The following is a 16,120-nucleotide window of genomic DNA, read 5'->3' on the forward strand; positions in this document are numbered from 1 at the left end:
AATGAAGCCCTCACATGGCCATATTGACAGAAAAACAGAAAAGTTATGGCTCTGGAAAAAGGGAAGCAGAAAACAAATACGTGAAAATGGAAAAATGGAAAATCGCAAGGTCATGAAAGGGTTAAAGTCCAGGGCTGAATATAACACAAAATAGATTTGATAATTCCTGTAGCAAATGAAGACCCCAAATTTTTACAAATTTACTTTTTGGGAGATAAGCAGATGTAAGCTGATCGACGTTGTGAAGCCGTACCTGAGACAAAAAAACGACATTGTTTTGAATTTGCAAAGATTTTTCCATTAACACAAGCAGTTAGTAAACCTTTTTAAAAGAGCCTTAGCAAGAAAGTTTTAATAAGAGCAGACAAGACACCGGTTGGAGAGCACAAAAGTTGATTTAATTATCCCATTGTTAAAGTAGCTATTGTCATGGCTGGACAGGACTTTCTAAGCTGAGATAGAATTATTCAGCACAAAGTGAAAATCTTCAATCTATCCAACAATTTAACATATCATTTTCCGCAAGCGAAGCCGTGGGTATTTTGCAAGAATATATATTCATACCTCAAAAGTGAGTCCACCCTTCACATTTTTGCAAATATTTTGTTGTATCTTTTCATGGGACAACACTGAAGATATGAATCTCTGATACAATGTAAAATAGTTAGTGTACAGCTTGTACAACAATGTAAAATTAGTATGTCTTCAAATAAAATATTTTTTTCTGTGTGTGTTTTGTTATTTTTTATTACCAGGTTAGTAATGGAGGTGTCTGATAACCGTTTGGTTGATGCCAGCTTACATTACACAGCTAACATCAACTGCAAAAATATTACCCTGATGAGGAGGTAATTGGCCAGGAAAAGTGCCAGAATTTACACATCTAATGTCATGCGCCAATTCTGGTGTGGTATTTTGAGGCTGGGAAGGGCCAAATAACCCTGGACCATTCCAGCCTGATAATATCAGCCCTTAGCTTTATCTTGGCTGGTTATAAAAAATGGGGGTCCTGAATGTGTCCCTGTTATTCCCATACCATTTGAGTGCTGTTTCCATCCATTTCTGCTATATTCCTGCCACCCCCAGCCCTCCTATTAGGGTCTCTGGAAAAATGCTCAAGTATCACATTGATTTCCATTATACTCGATACACGAATTGAGCCCGTCCGAATGTTCGACCTGGTCGATTCGAGCAAGGAGTAGAAATGGATGGACCACTCTATGCTTGGGTTCGGCGGGTTTTACAGAACAGTTTAAAAAATTTTGAGTTCGGATACCAGAATAGTACTCGGACTTGAATGGGGTCCCGAACAATGGTAAAATCATTACCGCCGCTCAGACAGTCGTGGTCTCCACGCTGTCAAATGACAGCGTGAGCCCACAGCTTTGATTGGAGGTAAAAAGTTTACCTCCGACAACTGACATCGGCAGATGGGACTACTACTTCCACAAGCCTACAGTATGTCTACTGCAGAAAATAACATTGAGAGCAGGTACAGCTGATTGGAGCATTTATCAGCAGGTGCCTGATCTCTTAATAAATCGTTAAAAAAATTGACATGGGTTCCCCTGTATTTTTGATGACCAGCCAGGCAAAACTGAGAGCAGCAGGTTGCAACCCTCGGCTGTCAGCTTTAAATAAATAATTTAACAAAATGATGTGGGGTCTCTCCATTTTTGACAACCAGCTAAAGCAGACAGCTGGGGGCTGGTATTCTCAGACTGGTAAGGGGCCATTGTTATTACCACCAAGCCCAAAAAAATCACATCTATTAGATGTGTCAATCCTGGCACTTTGCCCAGCTCTTACCATTTGCCCTGTGGGGGTGGCAAGTAGGGTTCATGCTTGTGTAGTTGATGTCATCTTTGTATTGTCCAGTGACATCAAGCTCATGGCTTACTATTGCAGAGATGTCTCACACTGAGCATCCCCACTATCAAATGCAAGTGTCAGCTCCATATGAGAGCTAACACCCTGCAGCAATGACCTTGATCGGTGCTGGCATCAATTCCGGGTGTTTAACCCCTCTGATCCTGCTGTCAATAGTGACATCAACATTGCGCGCATCAGAGAAGGAGGGAGCTCCCTCTCTGCTCCCATTGGCACAACGCAATTGCATCCCTAGGTGACCAAAGATGGTCACTCAGGGATGGTCATCTTTTAGCTCATGCTTAGAGCAGGAGCTGACACGGCTCCTTCCTGTATGTAAGATGCTGATCTTATCCTCTGCAATGCAGAAGCATGACAGAGAATTACATCAGTGATGTGTCAGTATCAAGTTGACGTCCCATCCTGGGACAATATAAAAAATTAAAAAAGTAAATAAAAATTGTAAAAATATGATAAAAAAAAATCACAAAATAAGGAGCAAAAAAATGCTAATCCTATAAATACATTTATTTATATGAATGTAAAAATAAACAAAAAAGTACACATTTTTGATATTGCTGGGTCCAGAACGACCAGCTATATAAAACTTTTCCACTAGTTAACCCCTTCCAATGAACACCATGAAAAACTAAATAAAAAACGAAGCAAAAACTATGCTTTATAATGATACAGCCGAACAAAATGTGGAATAAAATGTGATCAAAAAGACAAATGCAAATATTAAACGGCATCTCTGAAAACATAATCTCATTCTGCAAAAAACAAGCCATCATACAGCTCCATATGCAGAAAAATAAAAAAGTTATAGCTCTCAGAAAATAATGATGCAAAAAGAATTATTTTATCTATAAAATAGTTTTTATGGCATAAAGGCGCCAAGACATAAAAATGATATAAATATGGTATCACTGTAGTCATACTGACCCAAAGAATAAAGTTGCCTTACCAATTTTACCACATGAGGAATGGCATTAAAAAAAAACAATTCATGAATTGCTGGTTTTTGTTCATTGTGTCAACAAAAAATTGGAATAGTAAGCAATTAAAAAATATGTGCCCAATAGTGTAACCAATAAAAACATCAACTCATCCTGCAAAAAACAAGCTGTCACATGATTCTGTCAGCAGAAATATGGAAATATGGAAAAATTATAACTATCTAAATATAGGGATGCAAAAACTTTTAGTGTGTGACAGGAGCCAAACATAAAAAAACTATAAATCTGGTATCACTGTAATCACACAGCCACGAAAAATAAACTCATCTAATCACTTATACTGCAGGAGGAATGGCATAAAAAATAAATAAACCATTTTTTCGCCTGATGTTTATTTTTTTATTCTGTCTCCCAAAGATCTCAGTAAAGCTTGACTCACTTATATACTGGGCTCTGTGCTGAACGCTTACAACCGGGTTTCTAAGTAAATCTCTGAAATACTTTATTCCAATATTCGGTGGAAGATTCCCTATAATGATTGAAGGTGGAATCATTGTGAACGTCATCTAACTTATGATCTGGAGTTGACAATCTATTTTGCCACAGTTTTGGGCACTTCAAAAAAGAAGGACAACCCTGAACAGATGCCATACGAAGTCCAGAGTAACTCTGATACCTCATTACAGCTAGTGGTTCCCTTGTAGGTTTCATCTGAATCACGTCACTTGGAAATTTAGATGCAAGCGCCGATGTAAGTGCTCAGCATAGAGCGCCGGATAAATGTGATCCCAAATATGAAATGTTCCCAAGAAAAGCTTCAATTAAATCCACAAAAAAGCAAGTCCCCACTCAGGTGCATCATCTGTCAATGAAAACATAGGGTGCTTCCACGCTACTGCTGATACAAAGGCTCCTTTCTCAGCCCCACAGTGTGCCCAAACCATATTTAGCATCCACATTATTTGAATTTTTGTAGCAATGACAGCCCACCTAAATTATATGTGAATGTCTTCAGAAAAATGAGCTGGTCACTGCAACAAACTGGTCACTACAACGTACTGGTAATTACAACGTACTGGGCACTGCAATGGCAGTTTGCAAATTTCATTCAGCAACATTCACTGCTGCTTGTTTCTGGAAAACACTTATGAAATCAAAATGTCACTACACCTATAGATAAACTCCCAAAGGGGTATAATTTCCAAAATGGGATGACTTGAGGGAGGATTCTGTTCTTCTAGCACTTAGGGACTCTTACATGAAGAATGCAAACTATTGTTGCAAAATCTGTACTCCAGAAGGCAAATAGTGTTCCATCCCTCGCGAGTCTCACCGTGTGGCTAAGCAGTACTGTACAGCCGCGTATGGTGTATTTCCACATTCTGCAGAAATTGTTTGACAAATTTTTGTGCCATTTTTAACCATTTCCCAGTGTGAACATATAAAATCTAGGGCTGAAACTAAATTTTGGTGGTGAAAATGTAATTATTTTTTCTTCAGTGCCAAATGGTATTAAATTCTGTGACACACCTCTGGTGTCATTATGATTAGAGATGAACGACTTTGCCTTTTTTCGGGTCGAGTCGGGTTTCATGAAACCCGACTTTCGCAAAAGTCGGGTTGAACGAAATCGGCCGACTATAGGGAAAAATCGGAGGCCGACTGAAACACGAAACCCATTGCAAGTCAATGGGGAAGCAAAGTCGGCAGTGAGTGGAGGACAGGAAACACACTTACAGTGGCCATTTCAATGCCAAAAAGATCAATTCTTATAACTGAAGCTTGTCAACCTTAATTTACTTCCTAATAATAGTTACACATTGAAAACTGGGGGTTATTTGGCTAAAGTTGTGGGGGGGGTTGGGCTGGCTCCAGGTTTTCGTGTGCCCTGGACCAAAGAGTGTCAGTGTGCCCCTTTAACACAAACCACAACTCATGATGCTCCGATACGCCACAGAAATATAGGTATAGTACACATACTTCACTGCTTACATGACATGACTGATCTATTTTAACTTGTACAATAGCTCAAAAACAGGACAGTATAATACTCCATACAGTGTTATGGCCACCACATTGTGCCTCATACAGAATAATGAGCCCTATATATTTCTCCATACCAAATAATTAGTCACATATAATGTTCCATACAGTATCTGATGAGCTCCACATAATGCTCCATATATACTGGGCCCCATTTGTAATGCTCCAGTGTACAATGTGCCCCTTAGATGCTGCTCCAGTGTCTGATCTGCCCCATTTGCACACAACAAAAATCATCCCCTTTCACTGCACACTAACTGTACAGTGAAAGCGCTATCAGCAGAAGCAGTTTTTTTTTCTTCTTCTCTGCCTAAAGCTCTCCCTGTTCAGAATCAGCAGCAGCACCTCTCCCTATTGTAAGATCGGCAGAAGTAAGATGGCGGTCGGCGTTCACAGCCTTTTATACCCCCTGTGACGCCACACAAAGCCAGACAATCACTTCAATGCCCTTCCCTAAGATGGTGCTGGCCACTGCCTATGTCATCGCATTGACCACAGTGTGCGTCCTCCATCATTGGCTGAAAAAAGACACTGGAAACATCATTTGAAACGTGACTTTGGTGCTCGGGTCGCCGACATCATGGCCGACCTCACGCTATGGTTGGGTTTCGTTTCATGAAACCCGACTTTGGCGAAAGTCGGCGATTTTTGAAATTGACCGACCTGTTTCGTTCAACTCTAATTATGATCACTGCACCCTTAGAGGAGTACATTGAGAGGTGAGTTTCATAAAATGGGGTCACCTAATGGGGGTTCTGTTGTTCTGGCATCTCATGGGCTCTACCAATGTGACATGGCACCCTTAAACCATTGCAGCAAATTCTGAATTTCAATATTGCGCTTCTTCACTTCTGAGCTTTGCACTGTGGCTTGAAAAGTAGTTTTTAGACCACATATCCATTTTTTTCCATTTTGTGGAAAAATGAACTTTTTTTATTTTATTGGCTCAACATTATAAAATACTGTGAAGCACCTGGGAGCTTAAGGTGCTCCCCAAACATCTAGATAAATATCTTGAAGGGTCTAGTCTCCAAAGTATGGTCACTTGTGGAGGTTTTCACTGTTTAGGCATAACAGGGGCTCTCCAAACGAGACGTGACACCACCAGAACATTCCATCAAAACGTCACTTCTTTTTTTTCCCCCAGTAGTTTTCCCCCATATATGGGGTATCAGCATACTCAGGAGAAATTGCACAACAAATTCTGTCATCCATTTTCTCCTGTTACTCTTGTGAAATTAAAATATTTGGGACTAAAAGAAAATTTTTGCCGGGAAGATGTAATTTATTTATTTATCTGGGGATTCAAGGTGCTCACCACACATGTAGATAAGTTCTGTGAGGGGCCTAATTTCCAAACTGGGATCTATTGTGGTGGGTTTCAACACTTTAGGGACATCAGGGGCTGCTAATGATTCCAGCAATTTTTGCATTTAAAAAGTTAAAATTGTGCTCCTTCCCTTCCGAGTCATGCCATTCATCCAAACAGTAGTTTTCCTCCACATATTTGGTATCTGGGTACTCAAGAGATATTCCGCAACAAATTATATGGTGCATTTTTTCTGATACCCTTGTGAAAATAAAAAAATTGGGACAAAATTAACATTTTTATGGGAAAAATGTTATTTTTTTATGGCTCCACATTATAAACTTCTGTGAAGCACTTGGGGGTTCAAGGTTCTCACCACACACCTAGATAAGTTCCTTGAGGGGTCTAGTTTCTACAAAGGGGTCAATTGTGGGGGATTTTAACTCTTTATGGGGGTTTCATCAGGGACTCTCCATATGCGACGTGGCATCCGGTAATTATTCCGGGAAATTTAACATTCAAATGTAGCTCCTTCCCTTCTGAGCCCTTGTGTGTGTCCAAACAGTAGTTTTTCTCCACATATATGGAATATATGTTCTCAGGAGAAATTGCACAAGAAATATTATGGTGCATTTTCTTCTGATTCTCATGTGAAAATAAAATAAATTGTTGCTAAAAGTAAATTTTTGTGGGAAAAACTTGATTTTTTATTTTAATGGCTCAACATTATAAACTTTTCTGAAGCACCTAGGGGTTCAATGTGATCACCACACATCTATATTTCAGAGGCTCTCCATATGTAACATGGCATCCGCAGATTATTGCAGCAAATGTTACATGCAAAAAGTCAAATGGCACTCCTTTCCTTCCGAGCCCTGCCGTGCTCCCAAACAGTAGTTTTTTTCATGGGGGGTGTCGACCTGCTAAGAAGATATTGCACAACACATTATTTCCTATGTTAGGTATCATCTTTTCTCACCTCTTTCTTCACCGCTACCCATCCTCTCATCATGTCAATTTGGATCCTCACAAATTCCTCACATCTGTGTTGCTAGTGGCCATATCCTTAAACTTACTTCAATTCCCTGACAATAATCATCTGGAAGTCCCTTACATACAATACGCCTTAAGAGTTTATTTTACAGGTATGGGTCTATCAAAGTACGACCTCACCCTCAAACCACCTTGACTAGCCTTCTTAGTGAAGGTAGCCTTGAGGATACAAATTACTCTAAACTGTGCTCCAGTGACATCTACAGGACTCATAACTTCTTCTTTCTCTTACAACACCATGGTAGAGTCAGCTTCCACTTGCTTGTAGGGGTGCATGTGGGAGTCCCTAGACACCCATCTTAAAGACTTGATAAGTGTTGGGTCTGAATCTTGAAAATGTTAGAATTCCATTCTCTATGAGGGTGTAATGCTGTGTGACACTTTTTGCAACACCTTCTCTCTGGAACCTATACAAATACCGCTGTCCAGGTGTGAAGGTAAAATTACTGTATGGTTCTAGGGTTTTACCTTCTAAGTACTCTACCCTTAAGAGACTTGGTCCTCTAAGTGACATACCATTAGTAGGTCCCCAATCCTTCCCCAAAGAGGTTTAGCCTGCCATAATCATGTTTACTACTAGCAAAAAGTCTGGAGATGTCCCATGTTAAGGTGATCCCTGTTCCTCTGGTTACATGATTTTGTGGTGGACCGTCATACAGTGAACTGCTGATTGAACATGGCGTTATATGTATGTGTTGATCCACCTTCGACCTCCAAAACCCCTCACCTAATTCTATTTTTTAAGCTATTATTCAGTTGGCGAGGATCAGATGGCCTTTGCTTGGTCAATGTGGATTAAAAACGTTTTCTGACGTCTACGCGATCTCTTCTTTGATGTCTTTGGCCTCTGTACCTTTAGCATTGTGTCACCGATTTCCTCAAGGACCTAGTAAGATCCTTCCTAATTGACATCCCATGGTCCAAATTGGCAAAAGATTTTCACCACTACCTTTTTCCCTATGGAGGGCGCAGGTGTTTTCCTCTGTAGGTACGGTTTGTTCAACCATAAAACGGCATGAGGCAGTAACTCCTTCAGGTTCTGTTGAACCTATTGGAGGAAGTGTCTCTGGCAATGTAATTATTCATTGGCTCTGATATTTGAGGCTCACTGGGTAGACGCAGGGGCATTTTGCATCAGGTCATCAGCACGAATTAAGTGACACCAGGACAGATCGCCTCTGTAGCTTGGATATGCATCAGCACTGCCGGAAGGGACATTACCCATAAGTAAACCTTCTCCAACAGTACTTTAGAAAGCTGTGCTTTGAGGGTACAGTTCATTCGTTCCATGATGCCCACTGACTGAGGGGGTAAGGGAAATTATATCTCTGCTTTACATCCAGAACCCTACAAAGGACATTCATCACTAGTGTTGAGCGATACCTTCCGATATCGGGAAATATCGGATCGGATTGGATCGGACAGATACCCCAAAAATATCGGGTATCGCTGATTCCGATACCGGAAACCCATGCAAGTCAATGGGGCACAAATATCGGAATGAAAATAAACCCTTTCTTTACTTGCACATCCGGTTTGGGAGGGGGAAGAGTGTGGGCGGTGCGTGGGCGGACACTGTGCATGTCTGTGTGTGTGGGTGGGGTCTGTATGGGCCTCTCGGGGGTCTGTGCGGGCCTGCCGGGGGTCTGTGTGGGCCTGCCGGGGGTCTGTGCGGGCTGCTGGGGGTCTGTGCGGGCCTGCCGGGGGTCTGTACGGGCCTGCTGGGGGTCTGTGCGGGCTGCCGGGGGTCTGTGCGGGCCTGCCGGTTGTTGTGTGTGTGTGCAGGCATCGTCTGATGGGACTACAAGTCCCATCGGGCTATGCCTGCTACAATGACAGTGATTGACACATTAGCCAATGATGGGACAGTAGTAGTCCCATCATCCGGCTAATGTGTTGAATGTAAAAAAAAAAAAAATACATACTACATACATACTACATATATACAACATTCATGCAACATACATACATACTACATACATACATCATATATACTACATTCATACAACATACATACATACTACATACATATTACATTCATACAACAGACATACATACATACTACATACATACTTCATATATACTACATTCATACAACATACATACATACTACATAATACATACATACTACATATATACTACATTCATACAACATATATACATACATACTACATACTACATATATACTACATATATACTACATTCATACAACATACATACATAGTACATACTACATACTACATACATACATACATACAAACATAAAACATGCTACAGACATACAACATACATACTACATACATACTACATACTACATACAATACATTCATACAATACATACATATAGACATACAGTACATATAACATAGAGTACATACTCACCATCACTTGTCACTTTGATCACCGAAGCCAGTGTCCTCTGTAAAAAAATATTAAAATAACAAACATCCAATATACTCCCTGATCCGCAGAAATCCACGAGTGTCCCACGACGATCTCCCGTGGAGAACAGCAGCATCAGCTGATGCGACCGCTCTCTAGGGGAACCAGGAATACAATGATGGGAGGTAGGTATCCTTCCGCACTATATTCCTCCGCCACTGTAAAAAAAATAGTCCCTAGTCTCACTTTTGGCGTTGCTGGGTGAGAAAGTTCCCCCGCAGCTTTTGCCATAAAGTGAGACCAGTGAACTATAGTAACCTCTCAGTGATGCACTGCAGGAGATCATCGTGGGACACTCGTGGATTTCTGCTAATGTGTCAATCACTGTCATTGTAGCAGGCATCGCCCGATGGGACTTGTAGTCCCATCGGACGATGCCTGCACACACGCACAACCCCCCGGCAGACCCGTACAGACCCCCAGCAGGCCCGTACAGACCCCCGGCAGCCCGCACAGACCCCCAGCAGGTCCGCACAGACCCCCAGCAGCCCGCACAGACCCCCGGCAGGCCCATACAGACCCCCGGCAGGCCTGCACAGACCCCTGGCAGGCCCGCACAGACCACGCATCATGATGACATCATTTCAGCAGCAAATCACAGCCATGCCATTAGTTAACATGGCTAACACAACTGGCTCATTGCATTATGGGAACTTCCGATTCCGGTATTCGATATTGTAAAAATATCGGAACTCGGTATTGGAACTCCGATACAGCGAATATCGGCCGATACCCGATATTTGCAGTATCGGAATGCTCAACACTACTGCTCATATAAGAGAGTGGTGGCCCACTCCTGCACAGGGGCCCACCGCAGGATTCTCCTGTTCTCCTGTGGGCCAGTCCGTGCCTGTATGCATTATCCAGGAGCAACCACTAAATATCATAATAGAACAGTGATGTTCTAGTCCATACGTTGCTTACACTGTTACTGAGTCCAACAAATGCTAAAACATATTTTTTTACAGCGCTCACATTTTTAAATTAATTTGTCCATAAATGGGTTAAAAGAAAAATGAATTGCAATATAAAATATGAGCTTCTAGAATGGTTATTGAGATAAACCTTACAAATTCATTTACTTCAGTGTCGATTTTTTTCACTAGGATCTTAACTTTCTAAGCAATCCATTGGGTTTGTATGGGGTTCATTATAATGCAGTACACCAAAGCTATTCCGGATTTTATAGAAAAATGCCTTCAAAGCTCAAGCTTCACTGAGTTTGGATAAGAATTTCAAATTCCAATTTGACATGTTCAAACCAAGTGAGGTTTGACTATTAAGAAAAATGCTTGCAAACTTTCCAACCTTAAAATCTGAAGTTATAAACTGTAAGTACCATATAGAAATAAAACAGATGGTTTCTTGACAGTACTAAGGGAAAAGTTCCTTCCTTACAGAATGCTCCTTTTAGTTTCTAGAAATGTCAATTGTCAACACATTTTTTCAATTTATTTTAACAATCAAATAATAAATACAGAAAAGACACACAAACTGGAATGGTAGAAAAAAGCACAATATTCGGACTATAACAGGAGTGACAGTGCTAGATGTTAGCATAGGATAAACATGCATCAGCACAGGAGAGAAAGTATAAATCCAGCATGGAAAAAAACAAATGGAAAGGGCAAGAATAAAAAAAATACATTTATTTAAGTAAAAAAGTATAAATGACAGATTAAAAAGAGTCACTCAGTAAATGTTGACGCATAGTATGAAGAAAGGTAAAACACAAGATTATTCAAAAGCCAGAGACCCCAAATTACTGTGTAGTGAAGCAGCTCAATAATAAGTTTGAAGAGCTTGTTTTAGACAAAGCAGGGCCCTGAGGAAAAGTTAAAAGTGGGGTCCACTCTCTTAGGTAAACCCAGCATTTCTATTCTGAGGTTAAGAGTGCTTACGGACCTTTGGCAACATCACGGTCATATGACCATGATGCTACCAAAGGTCTCTTAACTAATGCCAACACTGTAAGTATAACTTGTCCAGAGAAGTTTTACATGCACATGTAAGATATAGTAGATCAATGTATTAAACATTCTTAAAAGTACATGGGAATCAAGACAGAGAGTAAAGAACTGTAAATCCTAATCCATGGGATAAGGATCAGAATAACAAGAAGTGATATGCATGGAGTATCTTACTGCTGGCAAGGACTACCGCGACCATGGTGTAGCGAGGATATGAACACACGGATTGATCTAGCCTATCTTACATGTGTATATATAATTTATTTAGATGGGTTATTATTATACATATTATTGATCTATTTCACTATACAGCAATATTAGGGTTCTGTGTTTCGCATAACCTTTGGTTTATTGCATTCCTTCCTGCTATGTGTATCAGCATCTATTGGGTGAATCACTTTTATATCTGTCTTGTATGTATAATGTTGTATTTTTTACCTAATATAATTTAGTATTTTTATTGACTCTCTGTACATAGGATTTGTCAATTTATTGTAAGAAAAAGTGTTCAGCAAAGTTTTGTATTGTCTTCCTACAATATCACTGCTTGTGTCATGAATTATATAATAGTCAAGGCTGCTTTTACAATATAAAAATAGCTAATGCAGCTGCTATTCCTGTCTTGTCAGACTGACTCAGGGCCCACACTCACCTGCAAGAGACTTGCACGATTCTCATGCGAGTCTCTCATATGAAAACCTGGCACTGCCACAGGCACTCAGACCAGAGCGTGCGGCTCCATGTACAGTACTTCTATGCAGCCGTACGCTCAGGTCCGAGTGCCAGCGGCAGTGCCAGGTTTTCATGCGAGAGACTCGCACGAGACTGAGCCCTCAGCCTGAATGGCTTTTCTGCAGCTACAGTTTTAACAATTTATGATGGGTTTGTTCATTAACTAAAGCTCTGCCTACTTGACTATAATGTGATTCAGCCAGGTTTCTATCTTAGGAACGGGCATTGTTCTTGGTTAAAATAATACTGCCACCCAACACAGATGTGAATAGCAGCGTATAATGATAGTAGATATTGTTAGATAAGAAACAGTAGTAACAATTCTGAAGCAGAAAACTGTAGGGTGACTATTGACTACCAAAATAAATATATTACCAGAAATCTTTTATTAGACCAAAATTAAACAATAAATACCATAAATAAAATTAATCATTAAGGTGGAAAGTGCTAATTCAAGCTAAAGGGATCAGTAGGGGGTCTAGTGCAGGCCAATCTGGAATTGGTTTATACTAAGGGTACCGTTACACATAGTGATGCACCAGCGATCCCGACAATGATATAGATCGCTGGTGCATCGCTAAGTGGTCGCTAGTGAGCTGCCACACAGGCAGATCTCACCAGCGACATCGCTGGGGTCGGGGGTCGCTACTTACCTGTCAGACGCGGCAATCCTGATGTCCTCCCGCCCGCGTCCATGCCTCACTCGTCGGCGCCACAGGAAGCGCAGCAGGAAGTGGCTGACGAGAAATGATCCAGGACCTTCTCGCGCGACCAAAGATGAGCAGCGGGGGAGCCGGTCGGAGGTAAGTATCACATGCAGCGATATCGCTAGCAATATCGCTGCAACGTCACAAAATCGGTGACTTTACAGCGACATTGCTAGCGATATCACAGTGTGTAACGGGGGCTTAACATATACTTTATGCATAGAAATAATCCTTTCAGCAGATAATGATGTGGAATTATACTCGATTAGTCTACTGCCTTTACTCATTGCTTCCAAGTAAATGCACTTGGTTACATTCTTGCTACAAAATATTTAAAGAGAATAGTTTATTCTCTCAGTTTATTATGGTATTTAAGAACATGGTTTTAAAATGACTACTTTTCTCCATGCTGAGCTTGCTGCTTTGTCATTTTAAAGGATGCCAGATCAAACAAAAGGACAAAGTACAAGTAGAGAGGAAATCAATAATATACTTTTTAAGTGGTATAGCTTTGCTACTAAAAATGTCATACATACAGCTTCAAGATTGTATCGCTGGTGGACATCAGTTGAAAGGCTTCAAATGAGCAAATGAAAAATGACCTTTTCCACTACAGTAGTTTTTCAACAAGTCTAGGATGAAAGTTAACATATATAATAAGATCTCAGTAGTATAAAACTGGTACAGAAAGGAGTCTAATTTGCCTTAATAATTGCCCAGTGGATTTTTTAGCAACAAGAACACCATTTTTTCATTATAAGAACTGTGCTTCAGTGTATGATATAAAGATTAATTTAATTATGAATTCCATTACAGAAACCTCACAGTTTTATGCCTCTCACTGAAAAGGTACTGCTTTATTTTAAATCTGCTATACAGTGCAAACATTTTTCCAAGGTGTAGAAAAATTGTTGCAAAGGAAGATTGCTTTAAAATATGAAAGTGTTAATAGTTCATTTCTAATCAAGGAACATTTCACTGGCGAAGAAGAAATGGCTTGCACAGTTTGATCTTTTCTGTGGTAATATACAGATGCAAAACCTGGACAAGACAGAAGAAGAATTGATGCCTTTGAAATGTAGTGATGGAGAAGGATGTTGTCAATACCATAGATGGGATAGCAAGAAAAACAAATATATTTTGGGACAAATCAAGCCAGATGTGACTCAAAGCAAGGTTTACCAAGCTACAGCTTACCTACTTTGAGATACATCATACAAAGAGAGAAATCACTGGAGAATGACATCGTAGTCGGAGCATTATAAGGAACAAGGTAAAGAGGAATACCAGAAAGCCGATGGCTTTATACTATCAAGAAAATGGCAGAGAAGACCCTGATGGATCTATCTAGGCTTGCACAAGATTAATCTTCCTACAAAAGCTCATCCATCAATTCACCATGGCTTGAGACTGAGCCAAGGACTATTAAATATTAATATTAAATAGTTTATTTCATAAATTAACAAAATGTACAGTGAATAAACAAAAGAGAAATCTAAATCAAATCAATAGTTGGTTAGCCTCCTTATGCAGTCAAAGTAGCATTAAGGTATAAATTTGTCCACTCGCTTAAAGTTTTTGGTGAAATGCAGCAGGAAAATTGTTCCAAAAATTTAACTGCAGATCATGTGGCCACAAGAACGCTAAGCAGCAGTATTCAAAGTCAAGGAGCATCTGCAAAAGCAAGCAAGATTTTAGGTTGTATAAAAAGATAGATTATTTTTCCCAGAAAGGATTTTTAAGTTTTAACATATCCATGAAGCATATTATGGAATGCTTCATGTGTACAAGATCAGACTCACCATCAATACATGAATGCAGCACAAGAACCACTATCAGTACATGATTAGAGCACCAGAATCACCAACAGTACATAATGTAGCATCAGAACCACCATGTACCTGTGTGGTACCAAAAACTGTACAACTAAAATGCCATGTTTTACTGGGTAGATCAGGCCTGCACAATATGCAGTGGGACTAATGTGGCCCTCCAAATAGTTTTTTGAGGCCCACACCAAACACGAGATGTAGCTGCCTTCTTCTTTTATTCAAATGTATTCCCTCTTCTCTGTCTTCAGCAGCACTTTCAGACAAGGTGCCTTTAAAGTTAAAAGTATCATTATACTGCCTCATAAATAAAATTATGCATCATGATAGACCCCTGAATAAATAATTACCCATCAGTGTGCTTTCTACACAAAATACCATCCACACTTTCCTTCTCCATAATATTCCCACTACACTGTCCCTCTTCATAATGTTCTCCCCACACTTCCCCTCTCTATAATTTCACTTACAGTAGCACCAACCCTCTCCTACCCCAGGCATCCTTATCTAAAATTATTGAACATTTTATCTTCTGCTCCTCCATAGAGCACTTACAGTTGCCTTGCACGCAATCTCCACGTGAAAACCTCACCTGAAAGACCCAAGTGGAGAGGGGCAGTGTAGTAGAGGAAGGGCCTAGGAAAGGGCCATGAATGTTGGCCCCTCCCAGACTAAAAATATCACCTCTCAGCTGCCCCAGAAATGGCATATCAATAAGAGGTGCCAAATTTGGTGCTTAGCCTCACTCTTCCCACTTGCCCTGGTGAGGTGACAAGTGGGGTACAAGTTGTGGGGTTGATGTCAGCTTTGTAATGACAGCTGACATCAAACCCAAGAGATAGTAATGGAGAAGCATCTAAAAGACACCCTCATTACTAATCCCATAGTTAGATTGTAAAAAATACACAGCCAGAATGAAATCCTTTAATTAACAGAGACACAGACAACTTTATTTGAAAATAAAACACAGTTATACTCACTTTTGTGCCTAATCCATTGAAGCTTATGTCACCTGTAAAAAGCAGAAAATAATAAACAACCGTAATACTCATCTTTATACTTAATCCACCAATGCCCATGTCACCTGGAAAAGAAGTAAAATAGTAAACAAGCATATCCTTCACCTATCCAATGTGAAGATAATTCATACGATCCAGGTGATTCGGTCAGATCAGTGATGCGACTGCTACCCCTGCCAGCTGGAAAT

The sequence above is a fragment of the Dendrobates tinctorius genome, unplaced genomic scaffold, assembly GCF_039654945.1.
Source record: "Dendrobates tinctorius isolate UK_male_01 unplaced genomic scaffold, ASM3965494v1 ptg000044l, whole genome shotgun sequence".
Lineage (NCBI taxonomy): Eukaryota > Metazoa > Chordata > Amphibia > Anura > Dendrobatidae > Dendrobates > Dendrobates tinctorius.